This window comes from Stegostoma tigrinum, unplaced genomic scaffold, assembly GCF_030684315.1.
Source record: "Stegostoma tigrinum isolate sSteTig4 unplaced genomic scaffold, sSteTig4.hap1 scaffold_70, whole genome shotgun sequence".
NCBI lineage: Eukaryota > Metazoa > Chordata > Chondrichthyes > Orectolobiformes > Stegostomatidae > Stegostoma > Stegostoma tigrinum.
Window position 1 is genome coordinate 804455 of NW_026728643.1, and position 15795 is coordinate 820249.

At 43.7% G+C, this 15795-nt stretch overlaps 1 long non-coding RNA gene across 1 annotated transcript in view; it reads left to right on the forward strand.

Annotated features, from left to right (window-relative positions):
* The window catches only part of LOC132209186 (uncharacterized), a 45840-nt gene extending 30879 nt beyond the window's left edge, over positions 1-14961 (forward strand). Inside the window, exon 5 of the long non-coding RNA XR_009445279.1 lies at positions 14395-14961. This is a non-coding gene — a long non-coding RNA (uncharacterized LOC132209186). The remainder of the gene's footprint in view (positions 1-14394) is intronic.
* The last annotated feature ends 834 nt before the right edge of the window (positions 14962-15795 follow it).

Here is a 15795-nt window from a genome sequence, read left to right on the forward strand (position 1 = left end):
ATTCCCCAAAGTGGCTACCCAAGTTGATAAGGTTGTAAAGGTGGCATATAGAGTGTTGGCTTTCATTGAGCTTAAGAGCCGTGACGTTATGCTGCAGGTCGATAAAACTCTGGTTAGACCACGCTTGGAATATGGTGTTCAGTTCCGGTCACCTCATCAGTGGAAAGGTGTGGAAGCTTCAGAGAGGGTGCAGAGGAGAATTCGGCATTCTGCCTGGACTGGAGGCCAGGTCTCCTGAGGAAGGATTGATGGAGCTAGGGCTTTTTTCATTGGCGTGAAGAAGGATGAGAGGTGACTTGATAGAAGTGTGCAAGATGATGAGAGGCAAGAGAGAGAATGGATAGTCAGAGACTTTTTCCCAAGGCAGAAATTACAATTATGAGGAGGCATGATTTTAAGGTGATTGGAGGAAGGGAGAGGGGAGAGGTCAGAGGTAGATTCTTCACACAGAGTGTGGTGGGCGTGTACAATGCGCTGCTGGCAATGGTCATGGAGTCAGATAATTTAGAGACTGTTCGGCGACTCTTGGATAGGCACATGGAGGATTGTGAAAGGTAGGGTATGCAGGGTAGATTGATCTTAGTTGGATAACAGGTTGGCACAACATTGTTATCTCGTGTCCTGTTTTTGCCCTCCGGATTTCCTTCATAAAGTGTATTTCTAAACTTACATACTCCTCAAGGGATGCGTTGATCCAGTTGTGTCCCCTCTTTCTTGACCACAGTGCCTCTATCACCAGTCATCCAGTGTTTCCTATTTCTGTCAGCATTGTCCATCACACTAACAAGAACATGCTGGCCCTGATCTCTTGTTTTATCTCACTTTTTAAAAGCTTCCAACTTGCCAGATGTCCTTTTTATCTGTCAACAGCCTCCCCAATCATCTTTTGAAAATTCCTATCAAATACCATCAAGATTGGTCAAACCTCAGCTTATAACTTTAGCTTGTGGACCAGGCCAATCGTTTTCCATAGCTATTTTCAAATTGATAAAATTGTGGTCAGTTTCCAAAGTGTTTCCCTAATAACACCACTGTCCTTGCCCGACCGTGTTTCACACGTGCAGGTCAGGTTTTGTTCCTTCTCCAATCGGGCCATCTACATATTGTTTGAGAGAGTTTTCTTGAACACACTTAACAAATTCCTCCCATCAAAGCGCTTCACACTTTGGCAGTACCAGTCTAGGTCTGGAAAATTCAGAATCCCCGACCATTACACCCTTATTATTCTCACAATTATCTAAGATCTCTCAACATATTTGCTCCTCAATTTCTGACCGACTGTTGGGGGCCTGTAGGACAATTGCATCAAAGTGATCACCCGTTCTAATTTTTCTGTTTTGCTAGTATAGCTACACTGGGCAAACCCCAGGAATATTCTCTAAGCACAGCCATCATGTTTTCCTGATTCCTCCTATCTTGTCTCCTCTTCTATCCTCCCTGTAGCATTGAGCTGCTTGTCCTTTCTTTCCCTCAGCTGTGTTTCTGTAATATGTTTGATATCCCAGTCCCATGCCCCCATCCATGCCCTTAGTTGATCTGCCTGACCTGTCAGGTCCATTGTGTTGATATAAATGCAGTTTAATTCATCAATTTTCCCTCATATTCTGCCCTGCTCTTCCCTACCTTGTCTATTTAAATTGTTGTGTTGAACTTCTGTGCCAGCCTCTCTCTTGCCTCACTGCTGTTTCGGTTCCCACACCCCTGACAGACTGGTTGAAATACTTTCAATGCCTCAAACTATTCACCTTGCCAGAACATGTGATCCCCCGCCCCCCCTGTACAGGTGCTTTCACCCCTGCCCACCCCCCCCCCCCCCCCCCCCCCCCCCCCCCCCACCGTCTATCTGTGCTGACACCTTCAGTGATCTCTGGACTTTTGTGCCAAGGTCCTTTTTTGTTTTTTCAGTATTCTGTGTGTACCTACTGCCCATTATGTATGTCCTTCACTGAGCATACCTCCCACAGTGTATTACCTCACGCTTCTTAGAAGTAATGTCCATCTACCATTACTGTGCTCAGTTTATCAGTTGATCAATATCAGACTGTAGTCAGAGACCATTCACCTCACTATGGACAACACCCCCAACTTTTGTCTGAACACGTTCTAGATCCTCAGCATCCTAACTGAAATCCACAGCTACAACATGTTTCTCCTTTGTGAGCACAGATGAGAAGTGTTCATTCAAGACCTCACTTACTTCTGACTCTATGACAATTTGCCCCTTGGTTTCTAACAGGCTCCACTCTCCTTGGTAATTCTCTTACTCTAAGTATACGTATAAAACACCTTGTGGCTTTTTTCCTGAACAGTACTTGCCAAAGACATTTCATGGCCATGGTTTGCTCTCCAATTTTAAGGACCTCCTTTTGTAAACTATAATTTTGAAGGGCTTTACCCTTTTTCGTTGTGCTATCTTTATGAAACTCATGATATCGCTGCCTTTGTCGTTCATGCTCATTCATCCTCATGTCATTCATTCATGGAACACAGTGACCCTGGATTCTCATTGTATCTCTTGAAAATAGTCTCACTTTCCAAAATAGAATCACTGCAAGCAGTTCCTCCCCCAGTCTATATGTGCCAGCTCCTGCCTCGTGTGTGATAATGTCGAGTGATAGAAGTGGTGTAATGATAGGTGGTTTTCCTCAAATTTAGACACTTCTGCACTATCCTTTTCGCTTTCCATAATGACATTCAAACTTCGAGTTATTATCTCTGTCCCCAAAAAATTGGAGGTAGGAGGAAACTTTATTTGACTTTTCAGATCCATTTTAACAGGGTCCCACTGAAGAAGCAAATCAGCATATTTGACCACATGGACTTGGAAGTGATGTGCTGGCATGCGTTGAGAATTGTTTAACAGACAGAAAAGCACATGCTAATAAATTGTTGATTTGTGAATTTGCAGGTTGTACTTTGTGAATTTGAGGAAGGATTCATGTTTGGGTTCCAGCTATTCGTAATCTCTCGACCAATGAGATGTACAGATCAAAACTAATGTTTCTGTGTTTATTGATGGCCAAACCATAGATGGGATTGTGAGCTGTGCAGAGAATGCAAAGAGGATGAAGGGAGACATGAATTGTCTGAGTTTTGGCACACATTCATGCATGTGATGTGGACATAAGTGGCTTGGCAAACATTTACTTCCCATCTCTAATTGCCTGGAGAAGGTGGTGGTGCTTCTGAGCAATGTTAACTTTGATTTCTTTTCACATGTTGAGCTTTTCCAGCAACTTCTGTTTTTATTTGTGAGCTGCCTTGATTGACCCACTGCAATCCGTTGGGAGTGCAGACAGCCACAGGGCTGGGAGGAAGGAGCATGGCTTGGAGGAGCCCTTAGAAATACTGCTCATGTCATACACCTGTTGTTTTTCTTCCAGGCTGTTTGTGGTCTTGTGAAAAGCTGCAGCTGCTGAACCTTGTAGATTGTAGCCACTGCTGTCGCAGTGTGTTACGCGTGAAGTGAGTAAATATCATTGCAAACATGAGACTGCTTTGTGCTGGATAGTGTCAAGCTCATTGAGTATTGTTGGAGCTGCATTCACCCAGGCAGGGGGAGCATATCCTTTGACATTGACCTGTGCACTGTAGATGGGCAGCGTACATCCTATGAAATGTTGTTGTTTCTAAAATTCCTTTTCATTGCAAAATATCAGTCCTGTGTTTGGGAAGATTTATTTTATCCTGTGAATGATGAATGGCCAGTTCTGTACATGGAGCAGTCTGTTATTTTCTTGTGGATTGTGAGTGCCCAGGTCTCTGCTTGTTCGGTTGTGATTGTTTTCATTCTATGGACTGCCAGCAGTTGTTCAAGTGTGAAGTGTTACTTTTTTTTTTTGAAAGAAGCACTTGGAGAGCGAACAGTTCATTTCCTGAGCGGAGAAAGTTTTTTTTTAGTCCTGTACACTGATTTTTCGCTCTTGTGTGTCTGCAGACTGCATATGGTCAGTTCTGCGTGAGGACTTGTTTCCAACCTGTGTGCTGCCATTGGTCAGTCCTGTGTTGTAAACTGCTATTGTGTGTATCCGAGCCTTTGGCATTGATACTTAACTCGTCATTGTCTACAGGAATAGTGCCAGATGACTGGAGGATAGCAAATGTGGTTCCCCAGTTCAAGAAGGGGAGTCGAGACAACCCTGGTAATTATAGACCAGTGAGCCTTACCTCAGTTGTTGGTAAAGTGTTGGAAAAGGTTATAAGGGATATGATTTATAATCATCTAGAAAAGAATAAATTGACTAGGGATAGTCAGCACGGTTTTGTGAAGGGAAGGTTGTGCCTCACAAACCTTATTGAGTTCTTTTGAGAAGGTGACCAAACAGGTAGATGAGAGTAAACCGGTTGGTGTGGTGTATATGGATTTCAGCAAGGCGTTCGATAAGGTTCCCCACAATAGGCTATTGTACAAAATGCGGAGGAATGGAATTGTGGGAGATAGAGCAATTTGGATCAGAAATTGGCTTGCTGAAAGAAGCCAGAGGCTGGTAGTTGATGGGAAATGTTCATCCTGGAGACCAGTTACTAGTGGTGTACCGCAAGGGTCGGTGTTGGGTCCACTGCTGTTTGTCATTTTTATAAATGACCTGGATGAGGGCGTAGAAGGATGGGTTCGTAAATTTGCAGACAACACTAAGGTCAGTGGAGTTGTGGATAGTGACGAAGGATGCTGCAGGTTGTAGAGAGACATAGATAAGCTGCAGAGCTGGGCTGAGAGGTGGCAAATGGACTTTAATGCAGACAAATGTGAGGTGATGTACTTTGGTAGGAGTAACCGGAAGGCAAAGTACAGGGCTAATGGTAAGATTCTTAGTAGTGTAGATGAGCAGAGAGATCTCGGTGTCCATGTACACAGATCCTTGAAAGTTGCCACCCAGGTTGACAGGGCTGTTAAGAAGGCATAGAGTGTTTTAGCTTTTATTAATAGAGGGATCGAGTTCCGGAACGAAGAGGTTATGGTGAAGCTCTATAAAACTCTGTTGCGGCCACACTTGGAGTATTGTGTACAGTTCTGGTCACCGCATTATAAGAAGGATGTGGAAGCTTTGGAAAGGGTGCAGAGGAGATTTCCTAGGACGTTGCCTGGTCTGGAGGGAAGGTCTTACGAGGAAAGGCTGAGGGACTTGAGGCTGTTTTCATTAGAGAGAAGAAGGTTGAGAGGTGACCTAATTGAAACATAAAATAATCAGAGGGTTAGATAGGGTGGATAGGGAGAGCCTTTTTCCTCTGATGTTGATGGTGAGCACGAGGGGGCAGAGCTTTAAATTGAGGGGTGAAAGATATAGGACAGATGTCAGAGGTAGTTTCTTTACTCAGAGAGTAGTAAGGGAATGGAACGCTTTGCCTGCAATGGTAGTAGATTCGCCAACTTTCGGTACATTTAAGTCGTCATTGGAAAAGCATATGGACGTACATGGAATAGTGTAAGTGAGATGGGCTTGAGATCGGTATGACAGGTCGGCACAACATCGAGGTCCGAAGGGCCTGTACTGTGCTGTTATGTTCTATATAACTGCACCGAGGCCGGTATGCCATTACTCAGTCACCCTTTATTCACTCCTGCACAGAACTTTGCCAATGCCCAGCCAGCTCTCAGTCATTCTCCAGCACTCAGGAGATTATAAAAGTGCTGTTTTCTTTTTGCTATCTTTTTTCTTTTTTTTTTAATTTCTTTTTTTCTTCTTTGTTTGTTTTCCCCAACACTGCAGAAGTGGGGAGTGGGTTCACACCAACAAATTGTGTTTCACTAATTGTGTCTAGGGTTTGGGTTTAATCCCTGGATTTTGAATGGTTAGGTGGATCAATTGAGCTGGTTCTCAACCGGTGACCTGAGAATGGCCAATACTGTCTGGGAAGCTTTTATTTATCTTGCGGACTGTAAGCAGGTAGTTTTGTGTATGGCATTGGTTAATCCTACACATTGTAAATGGTCAGTTCTGCCTGTAGAGCTTGATTTTATTCTGTGGACTGTGGTCATTTCTGTTTGAAGGCTGCAATTGACCTTGTGGACTCTGGTCAGTCGTGTGTGCAGAGCTGGTTTTAATTTCTCTGCGGGGAACTGAGTTTATTCTTTTTTTTTTAATGGCTAGACATGTCTCTGTGTGTGTGCATCTGTATGTCTCTCATTTCTGAAGAGCTCAATTCTCTACACAGACGCTGCCAACCTACGTACTTTGTGCACCAACTTCTGTTCTGTTTCAGATCTTCAGATTTCACAGTTCTTTGTTTAATTTTAAAGCTTTAATTTCACCTGTTAGGGTATAGGGCATACAACAGTCATGAACCAGAACAGGTCCTTCAGCCCATCATTTCTGCAATGACCATGATACTATTTGAAACTAATGCTATCTGGCTGCACATAATCCATATCCCGCTCTTCCCTGCCCATTGATGTATCTGTCCAAATGTCTCTTAAACATTGCTCTCATCTCTGCTTTGACCAAATACCCTGGCAATCTGTTCCAGGCACTTACTCACCTCTAAAAACTCTCATGCCTGCTTTAAACTTTCCCCTCTCAGCCTAAACTTATGACTGTTGTATTTGATATTTTTCACCTGAGGGAAGAGACTCCGATTATTCACTATCCTTGCTTCTCAGTTTTATATATTTCAACAAGTTGCCCGCTCAGCCACTGACCCTCAAGCAGAAACAATCCAAGTCTGTCCACCCTGTTCTTTCCACTCATACACTCGCACCCATTTAACATCTCGTTAAGCTCTTCTTCCCTCCTCTTTAAATCCTCCCCATCCTTTCACGCCTGCGTCTCGGTAATTCTGTGTGGACTGCTGGTTCATATGTTGTGAATTACAAATTGTGCATGATCTGTGGGGAGCTTTTATTTATCCTGTGGACTTCAAATGGCCGGTTATTTATGATCTAATTTTCATCAAATGAATTGTAAATAGTCAGTGTTGTGTGGAGAGCAGGTTTTATGCTGTGGTGTTTTGAGTAGTAAGATCACACACAACTGACATGAATGTGGAGCTGATCTTTATTGTGATTATTCATACGTGTGGTCTTTGTGTGCTCGGTGAATGTTCCATTTTTGCATTTGTGTTGGCACCTCTTCCTCAAATAACAAACACACCCTCATTACTGTGACTTCATCCAGTCCCTACAGCATTCCTTATGTCTGTAAATGACAGAACCCCTAACATCCTCCTGTTGTGACATCTCCTCACAATATCGAACCTGTTTCATCGCCACCTGCCCTGTTGGTCTCTGGTATATCTCATACCGCTTTGACAGTTTCCATTTTTGAAACCTGTTATGGATTACCCAACGTGCTTTGCAGTTGTAATGGTCTCCATGTTCTGTAACACTCCATATCACTTCAACCAACTCCATTGTGGGGTCGGCCACAGTCTAGTGATAATACCACTGGGCTGTTCATCCAGAGACATAGATAATGTTCTGGGGACCTGGGCAGATTGTGGAATTAGAATTCAATAAAAATAATCATGAATGGTATGTCCGTTGTTGATCATCTTTTTGTAAAAAAAAAGTAATCTCAACTCAATGACGAATGCCCTTTGGGGAACAGCATCTGAACAGGCCTGGCCGACATGTGACTGCAGACCCACAACAAAATGGCTGACTCTTCACTCAAAAGTGCAATCGGCACTGAATACTGGCCCATCCAGTGATAGCCGAGTCCCAGGAATGAAGAAATAAAAGGGTGTATTTCCCTCCACACCCTTTGCAAACAGTGCAGCAATTCGTACTGGGTTTGTGACATTGTTCAGGCCCTTGCCACACTCTGCAACGCTCTCACTACCTTCAACACTCCTTGATCCTGCCATCTCACGGAACCCCAACAATGATCCACTTCCTACCACGTTCCTCCTCCGAAGAGACCCCTTACAATCTGTTTAACACCGACTTCTATACTTAGGTAGTCTGCTGTCATTTTTTGATCCACATTGTTCCTCTTCAGAATTTTAGGGTATTTTTTGGTTGTCTTCTCAGCCTGTATTAATTGCATCTGATCATTTATTCCGAGTGACATGCACATAGGAATTTCTTGCTGAGGTTTTGCCTGTTTCAGTGGAATATCTTTTTAATATTTTACACTGTTCCTTCAAATGTGTTTCTGTGTTCATTTGCGGCCATACATGACAGTCTCTTTACACTGTTTAACTTGGCCGGTTCTCCCCCCCCCCCCCCCCCACAAAACTCATGTAACTGGCCTTGTTTCTTTTTGTTTGTAATTTGTATGATCACTTCAAAACTTCATACTTCCTTTGAATTCCACTTTTTCCACTATTTCCCTGAGGATCTCTCGGTGTGACATTACTCATTTACTCAACTTCATGATACAGCGGTCGATCTGGGACAGCTACGTCCCTAGCCTGTTGCACAACGTGTTATTCAAAAGAACGCTGACACAAACAATCTCCGAGCTCCCCTTCGAATGACACTATCGTACTGCATATACCTTGCCCTTCCCAAAAGGAACATTGTGAGGTATATTTTACCAAAATTCCCCAACACATACCAATTCACAAATGTACAGTTTTGTTGCTTCCTATCCCGATCTGCTTGTCTTCACCAACATCACCGTGCTGCTATAATTCTTCAGCTTTTGCTTTGGTCTGGGAATCTCCTTTCACCTGACCCCCGTCTCAGCATCCTCTCTGTCAGTTTACAGGCCTGTCCATAAACCTGCCGGCGTGATTGACCAGGACAGTGGTTCCAGTTATTATTTATTCACTCATGAGATGTGCGTGTCTCTACCTGGAGAGCACTTATTACCCAGCCTAAACTGCTTTGAACTGAATGAAATGGCACAGCAAGCCAGAAGGTAGTTGAGAGTCTGCCACATGCCTGTGGGTCTGACCTGACCAAGTGAGAATGGCAGACTTCTTTCCCTAATTACTGAGCCAAACTCGTTCACTACTGTCATGGGAGGCCTACTTTAAGCATTTTTGTAGTATGCCTTCCAAAGATAGCATAGGAAGTTCAGTTATCATTGCAGGCCTGTGCTGTCTTTGTGAGGATCAACATAAAAGTGAAAGCAAATCTCCAACAAGAGGGCGGTAATGCTGCCTCTGATCTTTCTGCTCTGTGTTCCTCCTCCATGGCTGTGTCTATGTGGTCAAATGTAGACTCTTGTGGACCAGAGTCTTCAACTGTTCCAACTCCACTAACTGCTCCTATTTCTGTGACCACCTCCCCGCTCGACAGTCCCTCCATACATTTGAAATATACTCCAATCCTGACTACCATCCCTATCTCTGTAACTTGCTTCAATGTCTGCAACATGTCTCGTCTTAGTCGTCTCTTTCTCCAGTAATTGGAGTCATAGAATTTTGCAGCACAGAAACAGACTATGTGACCCAATTCATCCATCAGGCCCAGGTTTCCTGAACGGAATAAGTCACATTTGCCTGAGTTTGGCCCATATCCTTTCAAAACTTTGCTGTCGATGTACCTGCCCCATTATCTTTTCAATGTTGTAGCTTTCTCTGGCAGCTCGTTCCATATATGCACCATTCACTGTTTGGCAAATGTTACCTCTCATGTCTCCTTAAACCTTTCCCCTCTCACCTCAAACCTATGGCCTCTAGCTTTGGACACCCCTACCCTGGGGGAGAGATGTTGGCTATTCATCTTATTGATGCTCCTCGGGCATTAATTAACTTGTAAAAGGTCACCCCACAACCTCCTGTGCTTGAGTGAAATATCTCTGCTCGGGGTCCAACAGATTCATCCCTGGTTCCCCAAAAGACATCAGGTACACTTGATCAAGCTTTTTAAGACATCCAACATCACTGTTCTGTCGTGTAGACTCTTTTAGGATATTGCTCTTTATTTACCTGAATTTACGGGTTTTTCCCCACAGTGAGTACTGATATGAAACACTGTTTAGCGTCTCACCCATCTCCTGTGGTTGCCTATATTGGTGGCCTGTTTAATCTGTATGAATCCCCATTTTCTGCCCAGTCGCTCTTTTGCCCTTAATATCCTCATTGAATCTCTTCGGATTCTCCTTAACCTTATCGGCCAAAGTTATCTCATGCCCCATCTTTGCTCTCCCAATTTCATAGAACATAGAACATAGATAGTACAGCACAGTACAGGTCCTTCGGCCCACAATGTTGTGCCGAACCTCTACCCTAATCCTGAGGTCTATCCAACCTCCACCCCTAACTTATACTATCATCCATATGCCTGTCTAATAGCTGCTTAAAAGCCCTGGTGAGGGCGACTCCACTACCCTCTCCGGCAATCCATTCCACACCCTAACAACTCTGAGTAAAGAACCTATCTCTGACGTCTCCCCTATATCTATCTCCACTCACTTTAAAACTATGTCCCCTCATAATAGCTACCTCCACTCTAGGAAAAGGTCTCTGGCTGTCTACTCTATCTATACCTCTGATCATTCTGTACACATCTACCAAGTCACCTCTCATCCTTCATCGTTCTAAAAAGAAAATGCCTAGCTCTCTCAACCTTTCCTTGTAAGACCTTCCCTCTATTCCAGGCAACATCCTGGTAAATCTCCCCTGCACTTTTTCCAACGCTTCCACATCTTTCCTGTAATGAGGCAACCAGGACTGGACAAAATACTCCAGATGTGGCCGAACCAGGCTTTTGTATAGCTGGAGCATAACTTCACGGCTCTTGAATTCAGTCCCTCTGTTAATGAAAGCTAACACACCATACGCCTTCTTAACAACTCTATCCACCCGGGTGGCAACTTTCAGGGAATTGTACACATGAACCCCGAGATCCCTCTGCTCCTCCACATAAAGTTTATTCCTACACGCCCATAGTCCTCAAGGGATTAATTTGATCCAGCAGTGTCCCATTTTTCTTGATCAGAGCCTCTATATCATGAATCATTCAGAGTTTCCTACTTCTGTCAGCATCGTCCATCACACTAACAGAAATATGCCGGCTCTGACCTCTTGATTTTGAAAGCTTCCAACTTGCCAGATGCCCCTGCAAAAAGCCTCCCCAACCGTCTTTTGAAAATTCCCGTCAAATACCATCATAATTGCTCTTGACCTACTTTATAACTTTATTTTGTGCACCAGGCCAATCTTTTTCCATAGCTGTTTTCAAACTAATAAAATTGTGATCTCTTTGCCAAAGTGCTGCCTCAATACCTCATCAGTCCCTTGCCCGACCTTGTTTCGCACGTGGAGGTCAGATTTTGCCCCTTCTTCAGTCGGGCTGCCTACGTATTGTTTGAGGGAGTTATTTTTCAACACACTTAACAAATTCCTCCCACTGAAAGCACATAACACTGTGTGGTATCAGTCTCAATTTGGAAAATTATAATCCCCTACCATTACACCCCCATTGTTCTGATAGATAGCTCAGACCTCTGAACATATTTGCTCTTCAATTTCTCACCAATTGTTGGGTTGTCCAATTATACCAAAGCAATTGCCCACTCTTATTTCTCAGTTCCACAAAAATAGTTTTGCTGGGCAAACCCCTGGAATATTCTCCCTAAACGCTGCCGTCATGTTTCTCCAATTCAAAAATACCTCTTCCCCTCCTAACTTGCCTCCCCTTCGAACCTTCCTGTGGTGTCTGTACCCTGGTACATTGAGCTCTCGCCTTTTCTTTCCCTCAGCTTTTTTTTTTCTGTAATACGTTAGCTGTCCCAATCCCATGTCCTCATCCATTCTCTGAGTTTATCTGCCTTTCCTGTCAAGTCCATTGCATGGAAATAAGTACAGTTCAATTAATCACTTTTACTTCATTTCTTGCCATGCTGTTGCCTGCCTTGTCTATTTAAATTGATGTCTTCAACATCTTTGCCAGTCTCTGCTGTTTCGGGTCCAACACCCCTGCTCGGCTGGATAGATCCTTTTGGGTACATCTACTAATTCACCTTGTGAGGACGTGGCCCTAGTTCATCTGTCTTCACCACGCTGTCACTCTGTGTACCAAGGTCCTTTTTGTTTCTCAGTACTCTGCCTGTACCTCCTGTTCATTATGTATGTCCTTCACTTGCCATAACTCGCACAGTGTATTATTTCAAACTTATTAGAAATAAGTTCCATCTGTCATTGCGGTGCTCAGTTTATCAGCCGATCAATATCAGACCGTCATCTGAGACCATCCACCTCACTGATGATACCATCTACTTTCACAACCAAGACATTAATGTACAGAATAAACAGTAATGGGCCTTGCAGCGATCCCTGCAGTCTGCTGATGGTCAAAGGCTGTCAATCACAAAAAATTACTCTCCTCCAGTTTAGGATCTATTTTTGCCGACTTGTCTCAATCTCGTGGGTTCCTCCCTTTTGAACCAGCCTTCCATGTGCAATATTGTCAAAGGCTTCACTGATTTTCATTCAAACCATTTCATTTGCACTGACCTCATCAATATTTTTAGGCACAATTTGAAAGAACTCAACTGAATTCATCAGACAGGATCTCTCTTGACCAAATCTCTGCTGATTAGCCCAATGGTTCCTTCCTTTGCAAGTGTTGATTTGTCCTTTCCCTCAGAATTTCTTCCAGTAATTTTGCTGCGACCGATATCAGGCTATCTCTTCTGCAATTACCTGGCCAATCTTTGCTCCCCGTCTTGAACAAATTAAACACATTAACTATCCTCCAGTCATTCAGCACTACACATGTGGTCACTAAGCGATTAAATATATCTGCAAGGCCTCTGCAATCTCCTTTCTTGCCTCTTATAGTACCTGGGATAAATTTCAATGGGCGCTGGTAATTTATCCACCAGTATGCTTGAAAAGCATTTAATTCTTGCTCCTTATTAATCGGAACATGTTGGAGATCCTCACCATCCTGAGCCACAACAATGCCACCTGAAGGTGGCAGGAACAGTACCTCATATTTTGCTTGGGAGCCCCGCAGCCCAATGGTCTCAGTGTGGACTTTGCAAGCTTAAAAATCTCCCCACCTCTGACCTCATCCCAAAACCAGCGAAGCTTGTCCCCTCTTCCTTGACCTCTCCGTCCTTTCTCCCAACTTTCTGCTCCTCCAACCTCACTGACCACTCCCCACTCCCACCTCCTACCTACCAGCCTCATCCACGCCTCTGTGACCTGTCCATCTTCCCTCAACTGACCGACCCCATCCCAACTCCCTGCCGACACTCACCTTGACTGGCTCCAGATCTGCCTCCATGGCCTGTCCATCTTCTCTCCACTAATCTGCTTTTTTAGCCACCTTCTACCACCACCTCTCCCCCCCCCCAATTTATTTCAGAATTCCCTTCCTCTCCCCCTTTTCTGAAGAAGGTTCCAGACTCGAAACGTCAACTTTCCTGTTCCTATGATGCTCCTTGGCCTGCTGTGTTCATCGAGCTCTACACCTTGTTATTTTATCATGCATTCTCATTGTATCACTTTATAACAGTCCCACTTTCCGAATACAGACTCAAATGCAAGTAGTTCCTCCCCCCAACTATATGTGCCAGGCCCTGTCTAATGAAAGTGATAATGCCTAGTGGTAGAGGTAATCTAATAATAAGCTGCATTCCTCAAATTTAGGCACTTAACTTCCGTACTAAATTGTCATTTTCCATAACGACATTCAAACTTAGAATTATTATATCTATCTCCAAAAAAATGATGGTAGGAGGAAACTTTATTTGCTTTTTCAGATGCATATTAACAGGTTCCCACTGAAAAAGCAAATTAACAAATTTGGACCACGTGGACTTGGAGGTGATGTGCTGGCATGTGTTGAAAATTGTTTAACAGATGGTAAAGCACTTGCTTATAAATTTGTTGATTTGTGAGTTTGCAGGCTGTTCCTTGAGTTAGAGGAAGGATTCATGTTTGGCCTCCAGCTATTCACAGTATCTATGGATCAGTTAGATGCACAGATCAAATAAATTTTTTCCATGTTTGTTGTTGGCACAAACGTAGATAGGATTGTGAGTTGCATAGACAATGCAGAGCCAATCTACCATCCCCTGAGAAAAAGAACAGGAAATGACATCACCAACCCAAAGAAACCTAACCAGATAAATAGAAAGCGGGACATAACACCAGCACTTCGGAGGCGCACTAATGATGTTACCTAGAATGGTGACGAAACGTCTGAAAACTAACCTTCCAGCTCAGTGAGCAAACTCGTTGAGCAAGATGTTGAAGGGACATGAATTGTCCCTGAGTTTCATCGCATGTTCATGCATGTGATGTGGCCATTATTTACTTCCCATCTTTTATTGCTGAAGAAGCTGGTGGTGGTGGTTCTAAGCAATGCAAACCTTGGTTTCTCTTCACAGATGTTGACCTTTTCCAGTAACTTTTTTTGGTGAGCTGCCTTGCTTGACCCACTGTAATCCTTTGGGTGCAAGACAGCCACAGTTCTGTTAGGAAGGAGCGTGGCTTGGATGGGACCTTGTAAATGCTGCTGGTGTCATACACCTGCTGTTTTCCTTCCAGGTTGTTTATGGTGTTGTGAAATGCTGCTGCTGATGATCCTCGTAGATTGTGGACACTGCTGTCACGGTGCGGTACGAGTGAAGTGAGTTAATATCGTTCCAAACATGAGGCTGCTTTGTGCTGGATGGTGTCAAGCTTATTGAATATTGTTGGAGCTGCATTCACCCAGACAAGTGAAGAGAATTCCAAGACAGTGCTGACCTGTGCAGTGCAGATGGACAGCATGTATTCTGTGGGATGCTTTTGTTTTTAAAACTCCTTTTCATTGCAAAATATCGTTTCGGTGTTTGGGAACATTTATTTTGTCCTGTCAATGATGAATGGCCAGTTCTGGACAGAGAACTGTGCTTTATTTTCTTGCAGATTGAGAGTGGCCAGGCCTCTGCATGTTCAGTTGTGATTGTTTTCAATCTGTGTTCTCCCAGCAATTGCTAACGTGTGCAATGAGAGCAAACAGTCAGTTTCCTGAGTGAAACGAGTCTTTTTTTTAAATGTTCTGTGGACTGTGATTGCTCACAATTGTATGTGTGCAAACTGCACTTGCTCAGTCCTGTGTGAGCAGTTGTTCCCAACCTGTGACCTGCAGTTGGTCAATCCTGTGTTGCAAACGGCTTTTGTCTGTGTACATGAGAGATAACTGCACAGAGGCCGGTATCCTGTCATCAAATCACCCTTTATTTACCCTTGCTGAGTACACTGCCTATGGCCAGCCAGCTCCGAGTCATTCCCCTGAATTGAGGAGATTGTCAATCCACTGTTTTCTTTTTCCTTTCGAATCCCACAGTGGCAGATAGTGGAATTAGAATTCAATAAAAATAATCTGTAATGATGTGTCCATTGTTGATTATCAGTTGAAAAACAAAATCCCAACTCCTTCGCGAATGTCCCTAAGGGAAGGAAAACTGACCATGTCTGACCAAAATGTGACTCCAGACCCACAACAAAATGGTTGACTCGTAACTGTCCCTTAGCAATTGCCCAATGCAGTTATCAACGGGCACTAAATGCTGGTCCTTCCAGTGACACCCTCATTCCACGAATGAAGAAATAATAGGGTATATTTCCCTTCCCACCCTCTGCAAGCATTGCAGCAATTCGTACTGGTTTTGTAACATCATTCAAGCCCTTGCCACTCTCTAACGCTCTCACCACCTCCAGCTCCTTCAACTCTCCCTGGTCCTGTCATCTCATTGAGCCCCGACAATGTTTCCTCTTGCAACTACACTCCTCTTGCAAGGAGCCCATCTGCAGTCCCTTTAACACCTACTTCCATATATGATGGCCCGTTGTCATTTGCTGAAACGCATTCCTTCACTTCAGAATTTTTTTTTTCTTGGTTTCTTTCTTTGGTTTTCTTTGAATCCGATACTTGGTTCCCTGAGTGAGAGAGAATGGGAATTT